The 22,688-nt window shown below is 43.8% G+C and overlaps 1 long non-coding RNA gene and 1 pseudogene across 1 annotated transcript in view; one reads left to right on the forward strand and one right to left on the reverse strand.

The window, feature by feature from the left end:
* Positions 1–22,688, forward strand: part of LOC106147750 — a 63,255-nt gene that overhangs the window by 6,948 nt on the left and 33,619 nt on the right. Inside the window, exon 2 of the long non-coding RNA XR_001232683.1 lies at positions 9,431–9,660. This is a non-coding gene — a long non-coding RNA (uncharacterized LOC106147750). The remainder of the gene's footprint in view (positions 1–9,430; positions 9,661–22,688) is intronic.
* On the reverse strand, positions 2,436–4,219 carry LOC102012409 (annotated as a pseudogene).

Consider the following 22,688-nt stretch of genomic DNA (forward strand, 5'->3'; position numbering starts at 1 on the left):
TAGAGGTCCCATTTGACTCAGCTATTTCCCTTGGCATCTTCTGAAAAGAATTAAAATATCACAGCAATATATGTGCACCCATATTTATAGTGGCACAGTTTGTAATAGTTAAATCTTGGAAATAGCCCAAATGCCCATCAACTGATGAACCGATAAAAAATGTGTGGGTTTAAAAAAATACAGTGGAGTACTACTCAGCCATAAAGAAGGATAAACTTGAGACATTTCTAGGTAAATGGATGCTTAAGAGAAGACCATACTCTTAGTGAAATAAATTGTACATACATGTGTAAGTATCTCTAGTGTGAGAACTCAAAGTGTAATAGGGACTAAAATGTATAATAGATATTATGAAATAGGATGAAATTTTTCAAAAGGAAAGGGGAACTAGGGAAGGGGAAAGGAAAGAAAGGAAATGAAAAAATGAGAAAAGAAGGACAAAATAGAAGCAAAGTTTTGTAGATAAGGAGGGAAAAAGGGATTGAAGGGAGAGGAAGGGAATGGGAAAAAAAGAAGAATCAAGATATATATAGGTACAAATTCCCTACGATGAATGTGATCATTATGTATATCCAAACCATACAAAAAAACTTAATAATAATAAAAAAGAAGAAAAAACTGAGTTGCATACTTCCCCTTCACTGCTGCATCCAGGGCAGCTCTTGAAATTCCCAGGGAGAGGGCAGTATGGATGAAGAAACAAAGGCAAGAGTCAGAATGCAGAAAGCTGAGGTCAGGTGGAGCCCCTGTCCTGGTGGGAGAAAAAGAACCACCCAGTGACTGCAGCACAGTTATTTATACATTCAGCATGTTGGTGTCAGGAGAAACCCCTCTGCTTAACAACTTGTTCACTTGGCTCACCTCAGGTGCTCTGTGTTCTTGGGACTGGCCTTGCTCTAGCCCCCCCATGTGTGATCAATCTCCAGCTCAGCCACTCCCCACATTTCCCCCTTTTCTGTTCTGTAGTTGAAAGCAATAGGTGGTCAGTTGGAGTTGCAGGAGCTGTATTTGGAGGACTCTGCAGAAGACCTCCTTTTCTTGTGGAAGGCTTTTCCTCTCCACTCTTCCCTGGGCATTCCTGGCCAAGTATTTTCCTGTGAAGGCTTTCTCCATCTTGAACCCTTTCTATTCTGAGTGAACTTACTCATTTAGGCTAAAGATTCCCAGTTCAAGGATTTCAGGTCCCTGCATTCAGCAGTGTAATCCTACATGGCCCATTAACTCATAAGAGTTGTCAGTTACCAGTGTGGCTGGAGGTTGTTAGGAGGTGTCAGTGATGGGATTGTTTTATACAGCTTGTGGTTACACTTTTCTGCTGGATGTTCAAGATTAAGTTAAAGTGAGACTTGTATTAATTAAAATTAATTTCTTGCTATCTATCAAGGTCAGTTAAGGTCAAGATTTTCCTTGGAACCACGTACAGCACCTCTCAGTTCTCCTGTCAGTGTCAGCCATCTGGATGAGTCACCATTATTGCTTGACCAAATTGCTTTCTATGAAATCTTGGGAAACTTTTCTCTCCTGGTGACTCTCCTTAAGCACACTATACACCATTGATCTTCTGTAGTCCAACAATCTTCTTGGTCAGGAGGTTGTATAACTCATTTGAGTTGTAGAGTGTTGCTGAAAAGTTTCTCTTATGTCCTTGGTTCTCACTGACCTTGGAGGGCCAGGGCCAAAATCTTGGATGTCCTCCGAGCCATCTACCTTTCTAGATTTTTGGTCTCCAAACCTCAGTTGCTGAACATTCAGGAGAGAAGGTTAATGACATTATATTGTAACAGGAGCAGTGAACTTAATATTATAATTTTATCTGAATAAGGAACATCTGGAAATACAAAGTAGAACTGTTATTTCCTACCAACCATGGATGTTCTAGTAGCTGAATCTAGTAGGCCTTATTTCCATAGTATACAGTTATACAGTTTTACATAGACAAATTGAGATCAAAAGCCATACATAATGTTTCAGCATGACAATTATGATGACTTTTTATAACACACTTAAATTTCCATTTTGACATACAATAGCCTTTTTAGTCATCTCTATGTAGTACATAAAAAGCTCTCACCTAGTTTGATGTCCTTTAATGGGATGTAATTGATGTGTGTGACATTGACTGGGCTGCAATGTCTAAACATCTCTAAATGTAGTGGTACATACATATCACATATATTTTTGTTAAAAATATTATTATTGACTGGTGACTTCATGATGGTTTGGCATGAATTGTGATTCATGTATGTACCTGGAGCACAAGAGAAAGGCAGATGTCTGAATTTGAAAGAAAAGTCTATCACTATAAACAATCCCAGTTTTGCATTTTGGAAGACCTGTATATCCAGAAGGTATGAATACATTTAACAATAAACAATTGACATAGCCACATGAAAACTTTTGTTTCTTAGTTTTTTTTAATAATCTAGACACTTTTATTCCATTATATTTCATAATTTTATGCATCATAAAGTCAACAAGGATAATCTATTCACATTGTCATTTGCCCCTTTATGCAATCTGAACCAATGTACATGGTTTCTCTCCTGTAATAAATGCTTCCTTTTCTTTTTATGAAGGGATATTTAGGTGTTTCACATACTTTGTCAAACTATGTCCAAATATCTCCAGTTCTCTTCTTATAGCAGATTTCACAACTGTTATCGATGGCAGATTTATCTCTCAACACCTTAAATTTATTCACTAGTATAGTTAGTGCATATCTGATTCTTAGAATATAGAGCTGAAGGGCACTCTTCTTTTACTCGAAAATCAACTAATTATCATACCTTGTGTTGACAGTATATACTGAAGAACTGCAAAATTTTAATCAAAATCCACTTTCAGTTTGTTAAATAATCTCTTGGGAGAACCAGAGGTACAGTGACCTCATGATCAAATCATGAATCTCTTCAGAATTAACTTTTATAAAGACAGTTTTCATTATGTTGATCCAAGTAATGCAGTGGTCGCAGGTTGGGTAAAGGCAAAGTTTTACTTTTAGTTTCCCCAAATGTTGTCTCACTTGATTTGGGAGGGCTTGGGAATACCCAAGAATTGTCTTCCAGAGAATTTCTGCCATAAGAGTTGTGTTCCTGAAAGTCCATACCATCATTAGGAATCAATCTTTCATTATCTGGCCATGATTGGAAAAGTGCTTTCTCTGATGAAACCTTAGTGCCTCCTGACAAAGGGGAAGACTCAGTATGACAAAGACGTTTGCCATTTGGTGAGGGTGTCTTTTGTATTTTGCAGCGAAATTCGTCAAGTACAATTTCGTGCTGTTTTTCCCCCAAGGTCTTCAGTGCATCCAACTGGGGTGCAAGTTTTCTTGATTGTGGTTGAGGTTTTCAGTTTTCTTAGTAGTTCAGCCTGTACTTGAGTCACCAAATGTAAATTAGACATTTCCCTCTTCAGTTGCCAGTATGCATGTTGCATAGTATCACTTGAAACGCTTAGTCTTTGGAGATCCTGCTCTTCAGATTGTCTTCCTGAGATGAATCCATTTGTTTGGCTTTTTGTAGCTCTACTTTGAGATCACTACATTCTTTTTTTCATCAGTTCCAGCTCTTGTTCCAAACCACGGGTCTTCAGGTCACAGCTCAACTGTTCTACCTCCCAGTCTGATGAAGGTGGATTTAAATTCCTCATCACCTGCTGAGTTTCCACCTCTGTTCTCAGCGGGAGGAGTTCTACTTCTTTAGATTGTAGCTGCTCATTCAATACTTTCAAAGATTCAGAGTTGTCTTCATTCATTTTATCCAATTTGCTTTTCAAATTGTCTCTATCAATGCAAACCTCTCGATATGCACGATAGGCCTTATTTACTTGTTCTCGTCCCACAGAACTTGTTTCTTCATCTAATCCAGCTCCTACAAGCTTTTCTTCCAAAAACCATATTCTTTTCTTTAGGAATGAGTTTTAGTTCTCTGATCATTAAGTCATTTTTTGATGTCTTCATAAGCAGTAACAAGGGCAAAATGTGAAGCAACAGACTCATCTGAATATATTGAAAATGGAGTCACTGTATCTCTTCCATGAGCTTTTTCATGATTCAGAATGCAGATACCATCTTCTACTAGTGCATCCAGGACAGCCTGAGCCCAGCACTGCAGGGCAGTCCCCAGGGCTGCGGAGTTTCGATTCCCCAATTGTTTGCAGACGGCCTGAAAACCAACCGGGTCAGTAGCCGGGCGCGGTGGCGTACGCCTGTAATCCCAGCACTCGGTAGGCTGAGGCGGGAGGATCGCTGAGAGTTGGAGACCAGCCTGAACTGCACAGCGAGACCCTGTCTCAAAAAGACAACAGCAACAACAACAACAAACAAAACAAAACAAAACAAAACAAAACAAAAAACCAAACCGGGCTGGCCAAGGGTCACCACGGGCTTTCGATTTCCTGGAAGCCAATGCTGCTTCCCCTGAAGAGGTAATGGCTTTGGGTTTGCCACGAGGGAGTTCCATCTCTTCTGACTCTGCCCCTCCCTCATGAGCCTGGCCTTCAGGAAGGAGGGGCGAGGCGAGGCCGGTTCCCAGCAATGCACAGGGAGGACCTCAGCCCGCCCACCAGTCCACCCACCACCCCGCCCATCGCAGCAGGACTCCAGCCGCATCCAGCCGGGTGGGGGGGAGGATGGGCCGGTGCCTCAGGGCCACTGAGAGGTAGCCGCTGTCCGCGGTCTGCCGCCCGGGCTGCGTGAGGAATTGTTTCTTAGTTTAGTTTTGCACCAGAGCATCTTTAAATCAGACAGCCATTTTGCTGTATTTCTAGAAAACTTAATTTTTGATGATGACCAGTGTGAACATATCACAATGATATATTTTGCGCAATATTTATTAGAGTGTCTCCCATAAGACTATGGAGATCACTGCGGCCTCCCATTAATGAACAAAGGCTGGGATATGATTTTTTTCCCAGGCAGCTACTCCTTTGTTCACCAAAGGGAGCCCTGGCTAATAATTCCCCAAGCCTGAAAGGTCCCCATTTAGTTACCCTAACAAATTTCTGATGACTTATGTGAAAACAAATTTTAACATCATTTTGAACAGCTGGCAACCCAGGTGTAGACATGTTTTTAAATCTATAAGCCAAATCAAATTATGAACAAATGCTTCAAAAATCCAAAATTGCAAAAAGAAAGAAAAAATTGCTGAGCTCAAATAAAAACAGCTGCTTGCAGATTGGGCAAACAGACAAGCAAACATACCTAGACAATCTGTTTGCAAAATCAGACTGCACTCAAATATATTTTTGGCCAAATGGAATTATAATTACTCTTTTACAATTTTAGAAGTTTGTAATTATAAATAGAGTAGTCAGAATTTTTTGTAGATCAATTAGCAGAGATCTTTTATAAGAAGAATTTGGAAGGAACAAAATCCTTTATCTATAATTAATGTATATTTTTTGTATTTTATTTGTCTTATGAATACTGGCAATTTTGTGTCCCTTTCTTTCATGTAGCTTCCAGCCCAGTTATCTCCATACACTCTGTCACCTGCTCAGACCTTCAATTTCCATTTTTGGTTACTGCCTCTTGGGCATCCTGGGTTGATTTCTTTAATTGGCCCTAGGTTTTGTCTAGCTCCATCCTTGTTTATTGGCTGCAATGTGGTCTCTGAGGCATCACTGCCACAGGACTGAGCATTAGATTCCTGAAAAGTGGAACCAACTCCTTCTGTGTGCCTGGGTCTATGATGTAGCTGGACAGCACACTCTGGCACCCAGATAGGTCATTCAACATTCTCTGGAAAGACACGAGCATACCATCAGCCCCATACAAGTATTGGGCTGGGTCCCTTCCGTTGTCCAACATGTAAATGTTTGCAAAGGACCCTTCCTAGCTTATTTTTCTTTAGCTATTGGGTTATCTTTTTACTGCTGTATTCCCATCCCTAGTAGGAGTTAAAAAGTTAATAGTATAAAATGCCAAGTAAAGTCTATTACGAGGTATAAATTTTGTAGGGAAGGATTCCCCTTATTGTTTTTGTAGTTAAATTTTGAGTGTACAATGAGCATGTTCAACAATTCCTTGACTTTGAGGGTTATAGGGAATTTCTGTGGTAAAAGAAATGTGGAAAGTTTCATAAAACGTTTGGTGGAAAGCAGCACTTGTATAAGCCGGGCCATTGTCAGTCTTAAGTGCCCACAGGCAGCCAGGGATGCCAAAAGCATCCAAGCAATGAGCAATGACATGTTGAGTCACTTCACCAGTACAGGTGGAAGCAAACATAAATCCTGAGGCAGTATCCCCTGAAATGTGGACCCAGCGTAGAGAGCCAAACTCAGGAATGTGAGTGACACCCCTTTGCTGAGAGGATTAGGGTTTAACCCTCAGAGATTATCTCCCACAGGGAGTGAAGGAAGACGTATTACACATGAGGAACATTGTTTAACAATTTGTTGAGCCTGTTCCCAGGTTAAAAGGAACTGTTTGTGTAAGGCAGAAGTGTTTTGATGGAAGGTGACATGGGAGGCAGATGCCTGTTGAAAGCATTTGAGGCAGTAACAATGACAGTAGCCAGCAATCTGTCTATTGCAGCATTTCCCTCAGTGAGAGGCCCTGGCAATTGTGAATGAGAACATCAATGGCTGATAAAACAGGGGATAGGGCATGAGTGAATGGTAAATTGGAGAGTGTGAAATAAATGAAAAGAATCTTCTTGGCCAGTGTGAATAGTGGCAGTTTCAATGTGGCGCATCACACTACAAACAGAAGCACTATCTGAGAAAAGGTTAATGAGAGTGGGCAAGTGATCTTGTAAGGCCCATGCGACAGCCCTACAATTCAGTCTTTTGTGCAGAAAAAAACCCTTTATCCTGTATTTGAGAAGGGAAGGCTGTTACATAACCTCTACCTCCTGAAGAGGACCCATCTGTGAAAACAGGAGCACCTCTTGCTATGTGAGAGAAGCAAATTGAATTAACTTCTCTGGAGGATAATGACAATCAATAACACCAGGGAAGTTAGGCCATGGGAATTGAGAAGAGAATAAAAATTGCCACAGCCACTGTGTTTGAACAGCAGGAAAGGGGACAATGATAGTCTGCACCTCACGACCAAAGAGCTGAACAGCATGTGTCCACCCACGTGCAATAAGCTCTGTCACAGCATCATAAAAGGGAGTGGAGCATGTGGCATATTTAGCTATTGCAAAGGGCCCTGAGACTACCAAAGGATCCCATTGGGCATATGCTGAGCTGGGAAAATAATTAAAGACATTGATCAAGATGGGTCAACTCTAAAAAGTTGAGCATTAGAGAGGGCTAGATTAACTTTGTCCAAGGCAGCTTTAGCCTCTGATGTAAGTGCTCTCAGAGATGTGGAGGCCGGGTCCCCTTGAGAATGTCAAAGAGAGGGCCTAAATCATGAGTTGTTGGCTTAAGAGCTGGGTGGAGCCAATTAATACTACCAAGTGAAGTTTGAAAATCAGTTGAGGTTACAAGACAATTAACCTGGATCTGAATAGTTTGAGACACATACGTCTCTGTTGGATAACATGACCCAAATATGAGAAGGGTACCATGGTTGGCACCTTTTCAGGGGCCACTACAAGGTCTACATTATAAAGGGCATCATCTAATTGGAGAAATATTTTGGGTAAGCTGGGTAAGGACTCATGTGCTAGAATATCATCCATGTAAATGAATAAGATAAACAGATGGATGAAGCTGAGGGGCTGATAAAATGGCTGCAGCCACAAGCTCTGGACACAGGGTAGGACTCTTTGCCATTACTTGTGGTAGACAACAACATTGGAAATGACACATAGGGGTCTGATGGTTAATGGAGAGAAAACTAAAGGCAAGACTTTGTTATCGTGAGGATGGAGGATTATAAAAGCAGTCTTTTAGACCAATCACCATGAGGGAAAAATGCAAAGGGATAGCTATGGGACTAGGCAATCTTGGTTGAAGTGCTCCCATAGATTCCACGGTACAATTAACAGCCTGAAAATCTTATAATAATCTCCACCTTCCTGACTTCTTTTGTTTGTTTGTTTTGTTTTGTTTTTCTTCCGGTACCAGGAATCGAACTCACGACCTTGCACTTGCCAGGCAGGCTCTGTGCCGCTGAAATAAATCCCCAGCCCCCTGACTTCTTTTTATCACAAAAATTGCACTATTCCAAGGGAGTTCTAGGTGCCTCACCATTATCTACTCATTAACCAGTGTATAAGCAGCTATAAACTCCTGAGTGAGGGGCCATTGATCAACCCACACAAGGTCATCAGACATCCAAGTTATCTTGGATACCTTTTGTGGGGTCGGAGAAGAGACAAAGGCCCTTCCTGAAAATGTGAAGGTGAGTATCCTATGCCAAAATGGTCCTTTTAGGGACCACTGGAAAGAGTTCTCTCCTTCCCTGATTGTATTTAGCAAGCCCTTGGGTGGATGGAGGTCAGATCAAGGGATATCTTGCCCTTTGAAAAAAGTTTCCTCTAAGCCCTTGGGGCAGCTGTTTTAATTTGTTCATATGCTTGCAATTAAAAAGTAAATTGATTATTTGTGGCAGCAAAGGCACTCTCTCCAGTTAACATGTCTTTTGTAATGGCCACATTGTGAGCAGTATTGCGAGTGGCCTGATCTGCACACAAATCAAAAAAAATTTCCCTTCCACAATAAATAATCCCTTGGATTTAAATATGCTTTAGCCATTCCTTTCCAATCATTAGGGGCCATAACCTGTTGTCCTATAAGCTCTATAAAACCCAAAGTAAAAGGGGCTGTCGGGCCATAGGTAGCAGTTGATTTTAGTTCTTTTAAAGTCTTAAAAGGTACAGCTTCATGAAGACTTGTCCCAGATTACTGGGATCTTGGACCTCAGCAACAAGGTAGACAAGTTGAAAACCCTCCAGGGATTCTCCCACTCACCTGACCTCTTTTAGCACCAAATGCAAGGGACAGAGAAAGGATGACTGTATTCTACCAAGGGTGGAAGTCTCAGCCTGTGATGTAGCAAAATTTTTCTGAACCAAGAAAGCAGATGTAGCTGCTTGTGGTGCAGTTAAGGTTATCAGTTTTACTTTGGGAGGCTGTGAAATGGAAGTTGCAGTGAAACACTCCTCTAGTGGTGAAAGAGCTTTGTCTCCTTCCTTATCTGATTGAGCAAAGCTAGATGGTTCAAGCTCTATCAGGTGGGTTGTTGCTCCACTGTCTTTTTTCTGCTCAGGGCTTGGTTTTAAGTGCTCTGAGCCAAATCCTCTGTGGTCATCTCAACAGGTGTATAATCATCTACACTGCCTGATCCAAGTCCACAAAAAGAGTAATATGGGAATGAATAGTATAGCAAGAATTTCTATATACATTCATTTTTCTTGAGAACCTGTTTGCCCCATGTTTTATGCCTGATGATGGGATCAATACGGATGATACTGATGGGATCAATATTGATGATATTAATACACCCCTCTCTCTTTTGTGTGCAAACTAGAAGTGTCCTCTCACCTGCTATATGATGAGTTTCCTCATACCCTAGTTCCCTGTTGGGCACCAAAATGCCATGTCCAGTGTAGCTCTTGAAATTCTTGGCAGGAGGATGGTGGAGGATGAAGAAACAATGACAAGAGTCAGAATGTGGAAAGCTGAGGTCCGGTGGAGCCCCTCTCCTGGTGGGAGAAAAAGAACCACCCAACAACTGCAGCATGTTTATACACTCGACAGGTTGGTGTTCCATGAAACCCCTCTGCCTAACAACTTGTTCACCTGGCTCACCTCGGGTACTCTGTGGTCCCAGGACTGGCCTTGCCATAGCCCTACACCTGTGTTCAATCTCCAGCTCAGCCATTCCCCACACTTGACTTAATCTTTTAGCTTAAACTACCTGTCCGTAAGACCCCCACCCACAATGTTACCCTCCACCAAAGGACAGGCAAAGCTCACATGGCAGAAGAAATCCAAGTTAGACAAGAGAAATCCAATGTTAGGCAAAAGAAATCCAATGAAAGACAAGCCAGGGAACCAATCAGATTCCAGGAGGCAACCTGTGACAAGTATTCAATAAAAGGAGCTGAGGACAAGAGATTTATGAGCAATTTGCTTTCAAATTCTCCCTACTTGTTCCAAATAGCTGTCTGTCATTTCTTTTCCCTCTTTCCCATCTCCAAATAAGTTGTCTTCTTTTAACTTAAACTACTTCTTTGGTTTTCTCCTGATGGTGGGTGTTGGATCTCTGGGAGCTGCAGAGCAATGGTTTGCTGTGTTCCAGCAGAGCAATGGTTTGCTGTCCACTCCTGGATGTTACAGTGTGGCCTGGCATAACCTAGCATGGTGTAAACCCACCTGGGACATTACACTCTGGGGGGCTGAGGGAGGAGGATTGCAAATTCAAGCCCAACCTGGGCAATTTAACAAGACCCTGTCTCAAAGTAAGAAGTTTAGCCACGTGTGGTGGTACACGACTGTAGTCTTAGCACCCAGGAGACTAAGGCAGGAGGATCGTTGTGAGTTTGAGGCCAGCCTGGGCCAGCCTGGGCCAGCCTGGGATACACAGCAAGACCCTGTGTCAAACAAAACAAAACAATCTTAAAAAAGGGTTGGGTTGTAGTTCAGGGTAAAGGCCCTGGGTTCAGTCTCAAGTATCAGAAACAAACAAATAAACAAAGATATTTGTGTACAGAACCACAATGTCATCTTTACTAAAAATTAACCATCTAACAATCAGTGCAATATTTAAATTTGTCTGATTTTCCTGTAACATGTCTCTGTAGTTGTTTTAATAAGCTAATATACTCAATACCTTTTTGGGGGGCATAATTTATTTTAACATAGAAGAGTCCCTCCCTTTCTCTTTGCCCTCCGTGACAATGACTTTTTGAGGACTCCACCCTAGTGGTCTAGAATCACCCACACCCTAGATTTGTCTGTCTCCACAGGGTGTTCATTTGTTCCTTTATTTTAGGAATCCTTGACTCTGGCGGCACTTGGCAATCAGATTGGCCTGACAAGGAAGAGGGAGTAATTGGTCTGTTCTTATGGGAGGTTACTTAAATAAAATGTAAGACCTAGAAAAGAAAATAAATTCCTGAGTTGTACTCTCATCTAACTGTGTCAGATTCACTGGAGACACAGCTGAGGTGACACTGGTTTCAACATTCCCTGGGTGGTTAGGGAATATAGAGTCAGCGTTAAGAGCCGTTGCTCTCCGTCCTATACATAATTGAAGCTAGGAGCTGGATTTGGGGATATATTTTTGTTCATAATATCTTCACTGTCCATTGTAGTCACCTGGGAGACTTCTAAAAGTATGGATGTGTGGTCTTGCCTCATAGATTCTGCTGTAGTTGGAATGGGATTTTGAAAATCTCAGGTGATTCTAAAATAGTGAGGAAAACACATTGCCTTGGGTTATATTGCTTGATTAATTTGAGTCGTACCAGGTGACACAGAATGCCACAGCGTTCTATTTGTCATACTAAATTCAATCACTGAGTTGAGGCCATGGCCACCAGGCCTCTCTATTGCAAAAGAATAAAGTTTCTCCTAGCTGGGTGTGGTGCCTTCTGCTGTCATCCCAGCACTGGGGAGGGTGAGGCAGGACAATGGCTGAGAGCTTGAGGACAGCTTGGATTGCATAATGAGTTCAACATCATCAGTGGCTCTTTTGTGTGAATTGAGCAGTCTCTGGATGATCCTTTGGCATTCTTCAGCTGTCTGTACATAACAGGCTTTCACCTGATGGTTTTAGTTTCCATTAGTGATTGTTACATGATGGTGATCACTGTATCAGGGGTTACAAAATGATGGTTTTAGCCAGGTGTGGTGGCACATACCTGTAATCCCAGCACTCGGGAGGCTGAGGCAGGAGGATCCTTACCAGTTTGAGACAAACCTGGGCTACAAAGTGAGCTCAAGGCCAGCCTGAACTGCATACTGATACCCTATCTCAAAAAAAAAAGAAACAAAATGATGATTTTTAAATTTTATCATTCCTTCTACATTTACAAGCACTTTCTTTTCCTTTTCTTTTTCTCTTTTTTTTTAAGATAGGGTCTTGCTACAGTCTGGGCTGGACTATAGCCCAGGGTAGCCCCTAACTTGTGATAGTCCTGCCTTAGTCTCCTGAAAGCTGGGGTGACAGGTGAGCACCACCAGGCCTGGCAAGGTCACTTTTTTTTAAGTAATACTTTTACTTTGAATAAATATATAACTATAACATACATATTTATGTTAACATATAGATAAAAGTGCAAAAAATTAAGCCTATAGTTAAAAAAATTTTTCCCATAGCAAATGCTTGTGTAGGCAGCTGCCAGATAAAGAAACAGAACACTGCTGGTGGTATCCCATAACCCCCTAGACCCCACTCACACCTCCTGTTCCTAGCAGTTCTGCCCCCTTGGGAGTAGCCACCAGCCTTGCCTCTATTTCTTTTTGTTTAGATAGGGCCTGGCCCAGGCTGGCCCCAGCTTCCTGAGTAACTGGGACTCCAGGCACACCCTACCACACACAGCTGTTATTCTAAACTATTAAGGAGCTTACCTATTCGGGAACTTGGTGTACAGGGACGCGTACAGCATGTCCTCTTTCCAGTCTGGCTTCTCGCCTCATCATGACATTATGAGTTTCACCCACATTGTGCAAAGTCACGCATCTTAGTCGTTCGTCGCTCTTGCCGTTTCTGTATCTATTCTAAGCTAGGTGGACATGAAGGATGATTCTAGGGTTTTACTGCTGTGTGCTGCTACATCATATGCAATATGTAACAGGGCTGCTATGAACATTCTGTCACCTGTCCTTGAATGAACCTATTTTGGGCTGGGGTTGGCCACATATAGGAAGGGGTGGAATTGCTATTTGCAGGCTACGTTTAACTCTTAGAGGTACTACCGAACAGCAAACAGCATCCTTCCTGTTTGCTTAGATTTAACCCTTGGGGGTCCTTGTGTACTTTGCTTACTTTCTGGCTGAAGACATCCTGGCTCATGTTCAGTGTTCTCTAGGGAAGCCCTGAACCCAGCCATTTCTCTGAGGAATCCTTGTGCTTGTGACCAGGAAACTATGTTAAAGCTAAGTCTGGAAACTAATTGTGCTCATCCCTACTGTGACGTCCTCATTTTAGATCCCTTTGGTGGTCAAGGCTAGAAAATACACTAAAGATCACAGCCATGGGTTCACACTAACAAGGCCAATTTAACATCACAATTTTTTCCTTTAACTTTTATTCATTGATGGGTGCGTTTCTTTCTCTTACATTGAAAGTCTTGCTAGTAACATCAATATATTTGGTTCCATTGTTTTGTCCTACACTTACATCAAACAATTTCAAAAATGCAATATCAATATTATTGCTGACAATATTACGTGAGTGAAATGATATCAGGAGTAGAGCTTCAGATTTTTTTGGTCTTTTTGTGAGCAATTTTGCTTCTAAGTGGAATGGGTTGCATCTAGTGAGGAAGAGGAAGAAGTCATCCAGCAGTGTAACAAGGGGTTGCCAGGCTCAGAACACAGGCTGTGGGGCCGGGCGCCTTCTGTACATTGCTGCTGCCGAGCTCCCAGTGTGTGTAGCTTCTCCTTCCTTTCTCCAAGGCCCATTCTGAAGGGGTCCAGGGATTCCATTGAGAAAGATGCGCAGCTGGGCACAGCGCTTCCTACTGTCTCTTAGAGGCTTTAGTTGATATCCTCTATCCTCCTTTCACTTTAATGGTGATGGTTAATATATATATATATTTTTCAGTAGTAGGGATTGAACCCAGAACCTTTGCACTGAGGTATCTCCCAGTCCTTTTAAATTTATTTCATTCTGAGACAGGATTTTACTAAGTTGCTAAATTTCCCAGGCTGGACTCAAACTCCCAATTGTCCTGCTTCAGCCTCCCAAAGTACTGGGATTATAGGTGTGTGCCACTATGCCCGGGTGATGGTTAATTCCATGTGTCAACATGGCTAGGCAGTGGTGCCCAGGTATTAGGTGAAACCCATCTAGATGTTGCTATCTATCTGTCTATCTGTCTGTCTATCTATCTATCTATCTATCTATGTAGAGACAAGATCTTACTCTGTAGTCCAGGCTGGCCTCAAACTCACTGTGTAGTGTAGGCTGGCCTTGAATTTGCTATGAACCTCCTGCTTCAACCTCCTGAGTGCTGGGATGACACCATGGATGCACCACCATGCCTGGCATACTGTGTAAATACTTTTTTTTTTTTTGGTATTGGGAATTGAATTCAGGACCTTGTACTTACCAGGCAGGTGCTGTGCTGCTGAGCTATATCCTTGGCCCGCAAGTACCTTTTAAAAATATGTGAGTAATATTTAATCAGTGGGTTTTAGATAAGGCAGATTACTCTCTGTAATTCTCTTCAGGCCTTCAACCGGTTGAAGGCCTGAAGAGAAAAGACCCAAGTCCCTTGAAGAGAAAGGAATTCTGTCTCCAGGCTGGCTCAGACTTGAGACATCAGTTTCTTGCCAACTTGTCCCATGGGTTTCGGATTTCCCAGCCCTCTCCACCCCTTGCCCTCTTCACACCATTGGTTCTATTTCTGTGGAAAATCCTAATACAACCGTATCTCAAAGCGCAGACAAAATGCTAGCGAGCTCTGTGGCCTAGTTACGGCATTATGTGAGAAGAGATTGTAATCATCCAGGAAGGAGGAAAAAGGGACAGCGTGAGGGAAATGACGTGTAGGAACCTGTTTCCCCTCTCATACAGAACAAGACTAGTGTAGTGGTTGCCAGCCCATGGCAGGTGTGACTCTTGTTTGAGTTGGAACCAGAATGCCTTCTTGGCCAGGAGCAGCCTGCTGTGCTCAGCTTTGATGAGATGAAATGGCTCCTGGGTCCCTTGACTGACTGCCCTTGCCGGGGCTTCAGGTGCAGCCAGGTGTGTGTGAGGGCCTGTTTGGGAACATCTTCCCTTCAGCAGCGGGGGAAGGTGGGTCAGAAGCTAAAGGTGTCATTGTTCAATGATTAAAGCCAAGGCGCCTTTGCTCAGGAGTTACAAGATGGCTGTCAGTTGTTGTGACAGGACAGGGTTTCCTCCAGCTTCCCCTCTTCCACTTACCTTCCTCTTCCTCAGGAGGAGGCTTTGGCAAGATAGAAAAACACAGAATATCGATGAACACGACCGTGCATTGGACTTATGGGCTGCAGGAGAATTTATTGCTAATGACACTATTCTGGGATCAAAGGCTCCTCCATGGAGACGCCAAGTTTCCATCACTGACCTTCCAGGAAGGCATTGGGTCCCTGGTGGGTGGGCAGAGGGGTGGGGAAAGACCAAGGAGACAGAAGACACATAGGAGAGGGAGGACAACCCAGCTACGCGGTGACGGGGTGGGGAAATGTTCACGTTGTCTTTTCTGTGCCTACACTGAGCTTACTTATTAACATTATTAACATCTTTCGTTAGCAAGGTCCTCCGCAGCAATTGGCAACCTACATACCTTCCCACTGATATAAAATCGGGGTGACATAGATAAGCAGGCAGAGGAAAATTACTGCCGTCTGCAGGGAGTTGTTATCTGGTTTGTGTGCCTGGTTTAGTTTGGGTTTGGTCAAATGGCACAGAGGGTGAGAGTGTAGCATCCTCTTACGAATTTGACAGGCAGGTTCTAAATCTCAGTCTTGCAATTCAGAGCTGTGTGAGACTGGATCAGTGATCTGACTTCTCTGCAACTTGGTTTCCCTGTCTACAAAATGGAAAATGACCTCCACAGTTCACGGCGGCGCAAGAGGAGCAAATGCAGTGCAATGTCGCTCTCCATAAATAGTTTCTGATGGTTGTGTCGGCTTCTCAGCTGCCCTTCAGTGCTGGCTACTCAGCTGATCTTGGAAAATCTCCATGTTGCATCCTATATCATTCAACCCTTGAACCTCAATCAGATAAGTTAAATTAGCCTCTCAGGGCTGAGGCCCTGGCCAGGGTATTTTCTTTGTTCTTCACTTGATTGCAATGAGCTGTCTTTCTTTGTGTGTGTGTTTTATTTTTGCCCTCCAGTACTGGAGATTGAACCCAGGGTCGTCATGTTAAACTACATTCCTAGCCCTTTTTTACATTTTATTTTGAGACAGGGTCTTGCTAATATGCTACGTAGCCCAAGTCGGGTTTGGATTTCAATCGTCCTGCTTCAGCCTCTCAGAATGTGCCACCATGTTGAGCTTTTTTTCAGTTTGTTTTTTTGTTAAGGTAGTGTCTCACTATGTAACCCAGGCTGACCTCAAACCCATGGTGATCCTCCTGCCTCGGCCTCCCTAGTGCTGGGATTACAAGTGTGCACAACCACACCCTGCATAATGTGTGCGCTCTTAATCCCGGTTGTCACAAACTGAGCAGGTCCTCCATAGCCACAGACCAGAGGCCATGTCAGAGAGACTAATGTGTTGTAGTCATATATGTAGTTTTGTCAAAGGATTATGGGAAGATGAAGTTCATGCTAATACTAAGTAAATACATAGTAACCATAGTGATCAGTCAGATAAGGTGTGAAAGAAGTGAGAACAGCCATGGCTGGTGAGGGAACTTGGCTGGTGAGGGAAGTAGGATAAAAGTTCATGAGTCTAAGAGCATAATGAAAATCTCAGAAGTTGAAGGAGCCAAGGTACAGATTTATCTAAAAAGTTAAAAACTGGAACTGTGGAGGGCAGCTGAGTGTCCCCGGGACTAAGCAGGAAGACAGAAACTCCTTCCTGCTCCCAAATAATGACGGAGAGAGAGACCGGGGAGACCGGGGTGGGCGACTGTTACCTCTCTCGCTGTGTCGGAAAGGCCAGGAAAAGCAAAGGGTGCAATGCCCAGCTGAGTCAGTAGAACTCAGGACGACAGAGCGCAGAAGTGTGAAGCTTGTAAAGGATTTACCTACTCGACTGACATAAGAAGTGAAGTCCCGCCAGGCGTGGTGGCGCACCCCTGTCATCCTAGCACTTGGGAGGTTGAGGCAGGAGGATCGTTGCGAGTTCGAGACCAGCCTGGGCTACACAGTGAGCTCAAGGCCAGCCTGACCTACACTGCGAGACCCTGCCTCAAAAAGAAAAACAAAAAAAGAAGTGGAGTCCCGCAAATGCTCACAGCTCACTCATTCATGAATCTGGCTGTGATTTATTCGGAGGTGAGTACCCTGGATACTTGGCTGTGCCCCACTCTGGGACCAGGCACCTTCATCCCTCTGTGGACGCAGCACAGTGGAGAAACTCTCTGCGTGGCCACTCCCACCACGCGAACAGCAGCTGGCTGCTTTGGAGCCCGAGTTCAAGAGTGAATTTGGTGTCTTCACCTCCCTGTCCGCCTTGGCTCTGTCACAGCTAGTGGGGTCACTAGTGGTGGTCAAGTCATCTTAGCCAGGGTCATGGTGACACGGGGGAGAAGAACTCCCATCCTGAAAGGTAGCTGGGACGAGTTCGTGTTCTCTAAAATCTAAGAATGAATTTTAGGAATGGAGGTTAAGAGCAGAATATATTTATTGAGGGAAAGAAAGTGTCTGTCTGAGAAAGAGACAGAAGGGGGCCTGAACGGGTCGCCCAGAAAACCTTTCTTTTCCAGGGATTTTATAGAGCAAAATCATGAGGCAAGGCAGGTCCAAGGTGGTGGGGGATGGGAAATCACAAGGTGGGACAAAACTATGGTCAGCCAATAAGAATTGTTCAGGTAAAATTGATTAAATCAGGATCAAATGGGGAATCGAGTCATGCAGCAAGGGGGCACGAATACAGAACAGGGGCTTTTCCTGTAGGGAGCTGGGTCAGTGACTCTTCAAGGTGACTGCTACCTATTTAGAATATCAATCCCTGAGGTCCCCCTAGGGAGGCATGTGGGTGTGTTTGTTTAATCTTTTGTCTTTGGATCTGGCCTGCAGCAAGTCCCACCTCCCCAATTGTAAGAAGCTATCTTGTGCTCCATAGTCGCTCTTTTGAGGGCCTGGCCCTGTCTGACTGCCTATAATATCTCTATCTAACGCAGCTGCCTATAACAATGGTAGTGATAGCTGACACTCAGCACAAGTTTATTCATGAAGCTCATATAAAGAAACAAGAGCTAAGGGCCAGAGGTACAGGTGCTTGCGACCTCCAGCCAGCAGCATCTTGCCCTTGTCTACGCAACGCAGAGGGCTCAGTGTAATCAGCCTTTGTTTCTTGGTCATCAAGAATGACAGTAGCTAGTTATGAGCCCAGGTTTTCCTAGCATCAGATAGAGATCTTCATGTGAGTGACAAAACTGATACTTGCCTAGACAGGTCTGCTCAGTGGGTCACGGTACTTTTCCCCAGGCCTTCCCTGGGGATGCAACTGCAAACTCTGACTTTCTTTCTGTGATCTGCAGGCTACATAACCGGTTTCTAGTTGACCTGCTGTCTCCCCATGCAAATTAATGTACTCAGCCAGATTTCAGCCCTAATGTTTTAAGGCCCGGGATGCTCTGATTCTCTCACGGGCTGCGTGTCTCTGTTCTGTTCTATTAGGTGTGGGTTTCTCTTTTCATCCTCAGAGGACAGCCTTGTTTCAAATATTTGAATATCTTTTTTGTGTGTGTGTCTTTTTGAGACAGGGTCTCACTATGCAGTTCAGGCTGGCCTTGAGCTCACTTTGTAGCCCAGGCTGGTCTCAAACTCACAGTGATCCTCCTGCCTCAGCCTCCCGAGTGCTGGGATTACAGGCGTGCGCCACCACGCCTGGATGAATGATATCTTCTTGTAGCCTCAAATTATTAACAATGCTGCAAACATGAAAACTCCAGTTTTAAAGGGGTACTGGGGGTTGAATCCAGGGCCTTCGCATTGAGCTACATCCTCAGCTCTTGTCTATTTTATATTTTGAGACAGGGTCTTGCTAAGTTCCTAAGTTGCCCAGGCTGGGTTTGAACCTTATCCTTCTGCCTCAGTTCCCAGAGTGCTGGGACTACAGGCCTACGCCACGACTGGCTTCTTTGTCTTTTACAGCCACCCAGTCAGGCCTGTGCTGCTATTTGTCCTCTGACATGTCAGGAAATTATGAGGTTGAATAATTCATCTAAGGGTGTTAAGTAGCTGATCAGGGTTTCAATTGCAGTTGGCTTCTCCTTTCAGACAGGTTTAGTTTCAAGTGCATTAAAATTTTTGTTTCGATTTGGTAAAAAAAATCACAACACAAACTTTACCATCCTAACCATTTCTGAATTTACAGTTCCGCAGTATCAGGGACATTCATACTGTTGTACAGCCAGTTTCCAAAACTCTTCATATCTCAAAACTGAAACCAGGCAAGACACTGAAGATGGAGGATCAATAACAACAAAAACAACAACGGCGAAAGGCAGAATAACAGTGGTGGCCCCAAAGTAGGCTGGTCATTGGCATAAGTTGGGCTTATTGCTTATTAATTAATTTAAAAAACTGAGCTGCACCTGTGTAAAGTATACAACCCTGAAGTGCCCTGCTCTGAACTTTTGAATCCTAGTCTCTGATGTTTTCTCATGTAAATCAAACAAAACTGCCCTTATCAGGGATTCAGTCACCCCCTCCATTTAAAAATAGAAAATCGGCCAACCAGACAGGGAAAAGAGCTTCGGGAAAGCTGGGTGTAGCAGTGCACACCTGTAATACCAGCACTCGGGAGGCTGAGGCAGGAGGATCGTTGTGAGTTCGAGGCCAGCCTGGGCTATAGAGTGAGCCCAAGGCCAGCCTGAACTGCATAGCGAGACCTTGTTTCAAGAAGATAAAAAAAAAAAGAGAAGGAGCTCTAGGAAAGGATGCCTTGCCACCAGCCCATTCCCATCTGCCCTGCCTGTGGATGTCCATTCTTGCCAAACGGTTCTAATTAATCCCTCCTGTGCACTCCCATCAGGTTAGATGGAAAGTAGGGTTTATTTTTTGGAGGGCAGACTCTTGGCTCCTGTGCCATAGCGGAGCCCTCTGTGCCTGCAGGATTGTTAGCAGAGCACCGAGCTAGCTCACCAAACTTCCACCCTTTCCAGTGTGATCCTTCAGGCAGCCACCGTGGGGCAATCAGAACTGGCACACACAATGAAAATGATTTCGTTGTTTCTGTCTTCCTGGCTGTCAACAAGAGAAAAAACGTTAATTGGGCCTCAAATCTCGGAGAACAATAAGGTAGCTACTGATAGGTTTTTCTAGTGCAGAGAGAAGTAAAACAGAATAAAATGCCTTTATTGTGGACGTGGAAAGGCCACAGGAAAGAGAAAAACGTGGCCCCCACCGATCTTGCGTGGGGTCCAAGGTTAAATAGCCCCAGGCTGGAGGCGGGGTTTAGGAGGCGCACTGCCTGACATGGCAGACCAGGATTGGGTGGGAGCACGGGGAAAGGGAACAGGATATTACAAAAAGTGAAGTAGGAGGTTGTAATTTGACTTAGTGGAGGAAGGTAGGGCTTAGCACATGGCCTTTAGTGGCCCGCGCCATATTGGCTGGATGCCATAGCAACTCAGCAGGAATTACAGCGGGGCAAGAAACCAATCAGCTACCAGGCCTTATGTTAATCTTTCCTTCTAAGGGTAATCTCACTACCTTCATAGGATTTTCCTTTTCTGACAGCAGTTATCAAAGCAGGAGGCAGGAAGGTCGTACTATGAGATTGCCAGAATATGGAAAGATCAGTGCTAGTTTCAGTGTACCTATAATCTATTGATAGCCAGTTAGGAGGGAAAAAGTCTCCTGAAAAGGAAATAAAAAGCAACTTTTTTTTTTCTTTTTGCATTTTGAGACAGGGTCTCACTCTATAGTCCAGGCCTTTAGCTCATGATCCTCCTGCCTCTGCCTCCTAAGTGCTGGGATTACACCTGTGCTACACTGTTGGGGACCACAAATTCATAATGGCTAATTTTGCATACTTCTCTGAGGGATAAGTGGAGGTTTGGGATGGATTATCAGGTATCTCCCTTTTGAGACTTCCCATGAACTGTTTGGGGATGGGCCATCCTCTCCCACCTACTAATACTAAACTAAAAAACACTGCAGGGCAAGAGCCTCTTTAGCATAAGATCCTCTCTGTCCTCTTGAGTCACCGCAGGATTATCTGAGTCATCACCTTTGAGTCTTCCACCGACCTGGACTCCTGCTCACCCCTCCTATCACTGTACACACCCAATAAACAGTGGCCGGTTTTGTCTCTGCCCATCCCGAGGCACAGACCTCCCAGCCTCCCTTCATGATTACTACATTTGCTTGGTTTCTTATTTCACCCTTTTGCCATACCCTCATACAGGCAGCTGGGGATCTTGGCCAGGTCCCCAATATTACACCAGACCCTGACAGAATTGAAATTTTCTTAATTCTCAAAAGGTTGCTTATAAAGACCTATGTTTAACCTTGATCTTACTGTTAGACTTTCACATAAGTCTATGGGATACAGTCTCACTCTTAATTCAGTTCAAAATATCAATTTTGATAATGTACATAAGCAAAGTGGATTTTCTTTCTGGGAGGGCAAGATCTCTCTGTGTTGTCCAGGCTGGCTTCAAACTTCTGATCCTCTTGCCTCAGCCTCCCAAGTTGTTGGAGTTATGGGCTTGCACCACTGTCCCTGGCAAATTTGGTTTTTAAATAAAAAAGACCCTTTGTTAAAGATATACATGAAATTCACTCACAACATACTGTCTGTAAATGCTATTATTTAAGATTATTGTATTATATTTTGATAAAAAATGAGCCTGGGTCATGTTTTTCCTACCTTTGTCCATACAGTTTATAGTTGGAGAGATGATCCATTAGAAAATAATCTTTTCAGGCCAGGCATGGTGGTGCACCCCTGTACTCCCAGCATTCGGGAGGCTGGGGCAGGAGGATCCCTGTGAGTTCGAGGCCAACCTGGGCTACAAAGTGAGTTCAAGACCAGCCTGAACTGCATAGTGAGACCCTGTCTCAAAAAGACAAAAAAAAAAAAAAAGAACAACAAAGGACTGATTTCTTTGCAGTTGATTTTCCCTGTGACAGACAGATTTTTTTCATTTGTGATCTGTAATAGCTGCACAACAGCTCGTTAACTTCTCTGCTCTGCTTTGGAGTGTGTGTGTGTGCGCGAGTACACTGGGAACTGACTCCAGGGTCTTTACACTGGGCAACATCCCCCGCAATTTTAAATTCTTTCTTTTTCCAGAAAGGGTTTGGCTATCAATAAATTGCCCAGTCTGGGGCTGAACTTGTGATCCTCCTATCTCAGCCTCCCAGAGCACTGGAATTACAGGCATGTGCTACCGTGCTGGGCTTGCTTTGGTTTCTTGATGGCATTTATTAGTTTGCAATATTTATTGTTTGTCTATTAGGCAATGACCGAATGAGTATATGCTTACAGCCTTTTGCCATCTTGAGCTATGTTAGGGTTGAGTCCTGCCTCCTTGCTGTGGTACAATCTGACCACTGTCTTTCTCTGGGCTTCTTCCGGCTCTTGGGAACCACATCCAGTCCCCATCCAACCACGTTCTCATCTCCAGGTCTCTTTCACATACTGTTTCCCTTTCCCAGAGTGTTTCTTTCCTCAGTTGACTCCTCTTTGCTGCTGACCCTTTCGGCCCTGACCCTCTGCCTGAGGAACTGCTGCTGCCTGTGTGTTCAAGGGCCTTCTCTCACCACAGGGTTTTCTTGCGATTTATCATTGCACATATATCCATCCAGACGCTGTAGATGTGAAGCTGAGGACTGGGGCCTGCTCACTTTCCCATAGGTCATGAGAGCCTGCCAGAGAGCCTAACTTAGAGATATTTGTTGAACTGATGAATGAATGAATGAAAAAGATACCCCAAAGAACCTTGGAATTGGTCCTACTTT

The sequence above is a fragment of the Chinchilla lanigera genome, unplaced genomic scaffold (assembly GCF_000276665.1).
Source record: "Chinchilla lanigera isolate Chin_1 unplaced genomic scaffold, ChiLan1.0 scaffold00008, whole genome shotgun sequence".
Taxonomy (NCBI): domain Eukaryota; kingdom Metazoa; phylum Chordata; class Mammalia; order Rodentia; family Chinchillidae; genus Chinchilla; species Chinchilla lanigera.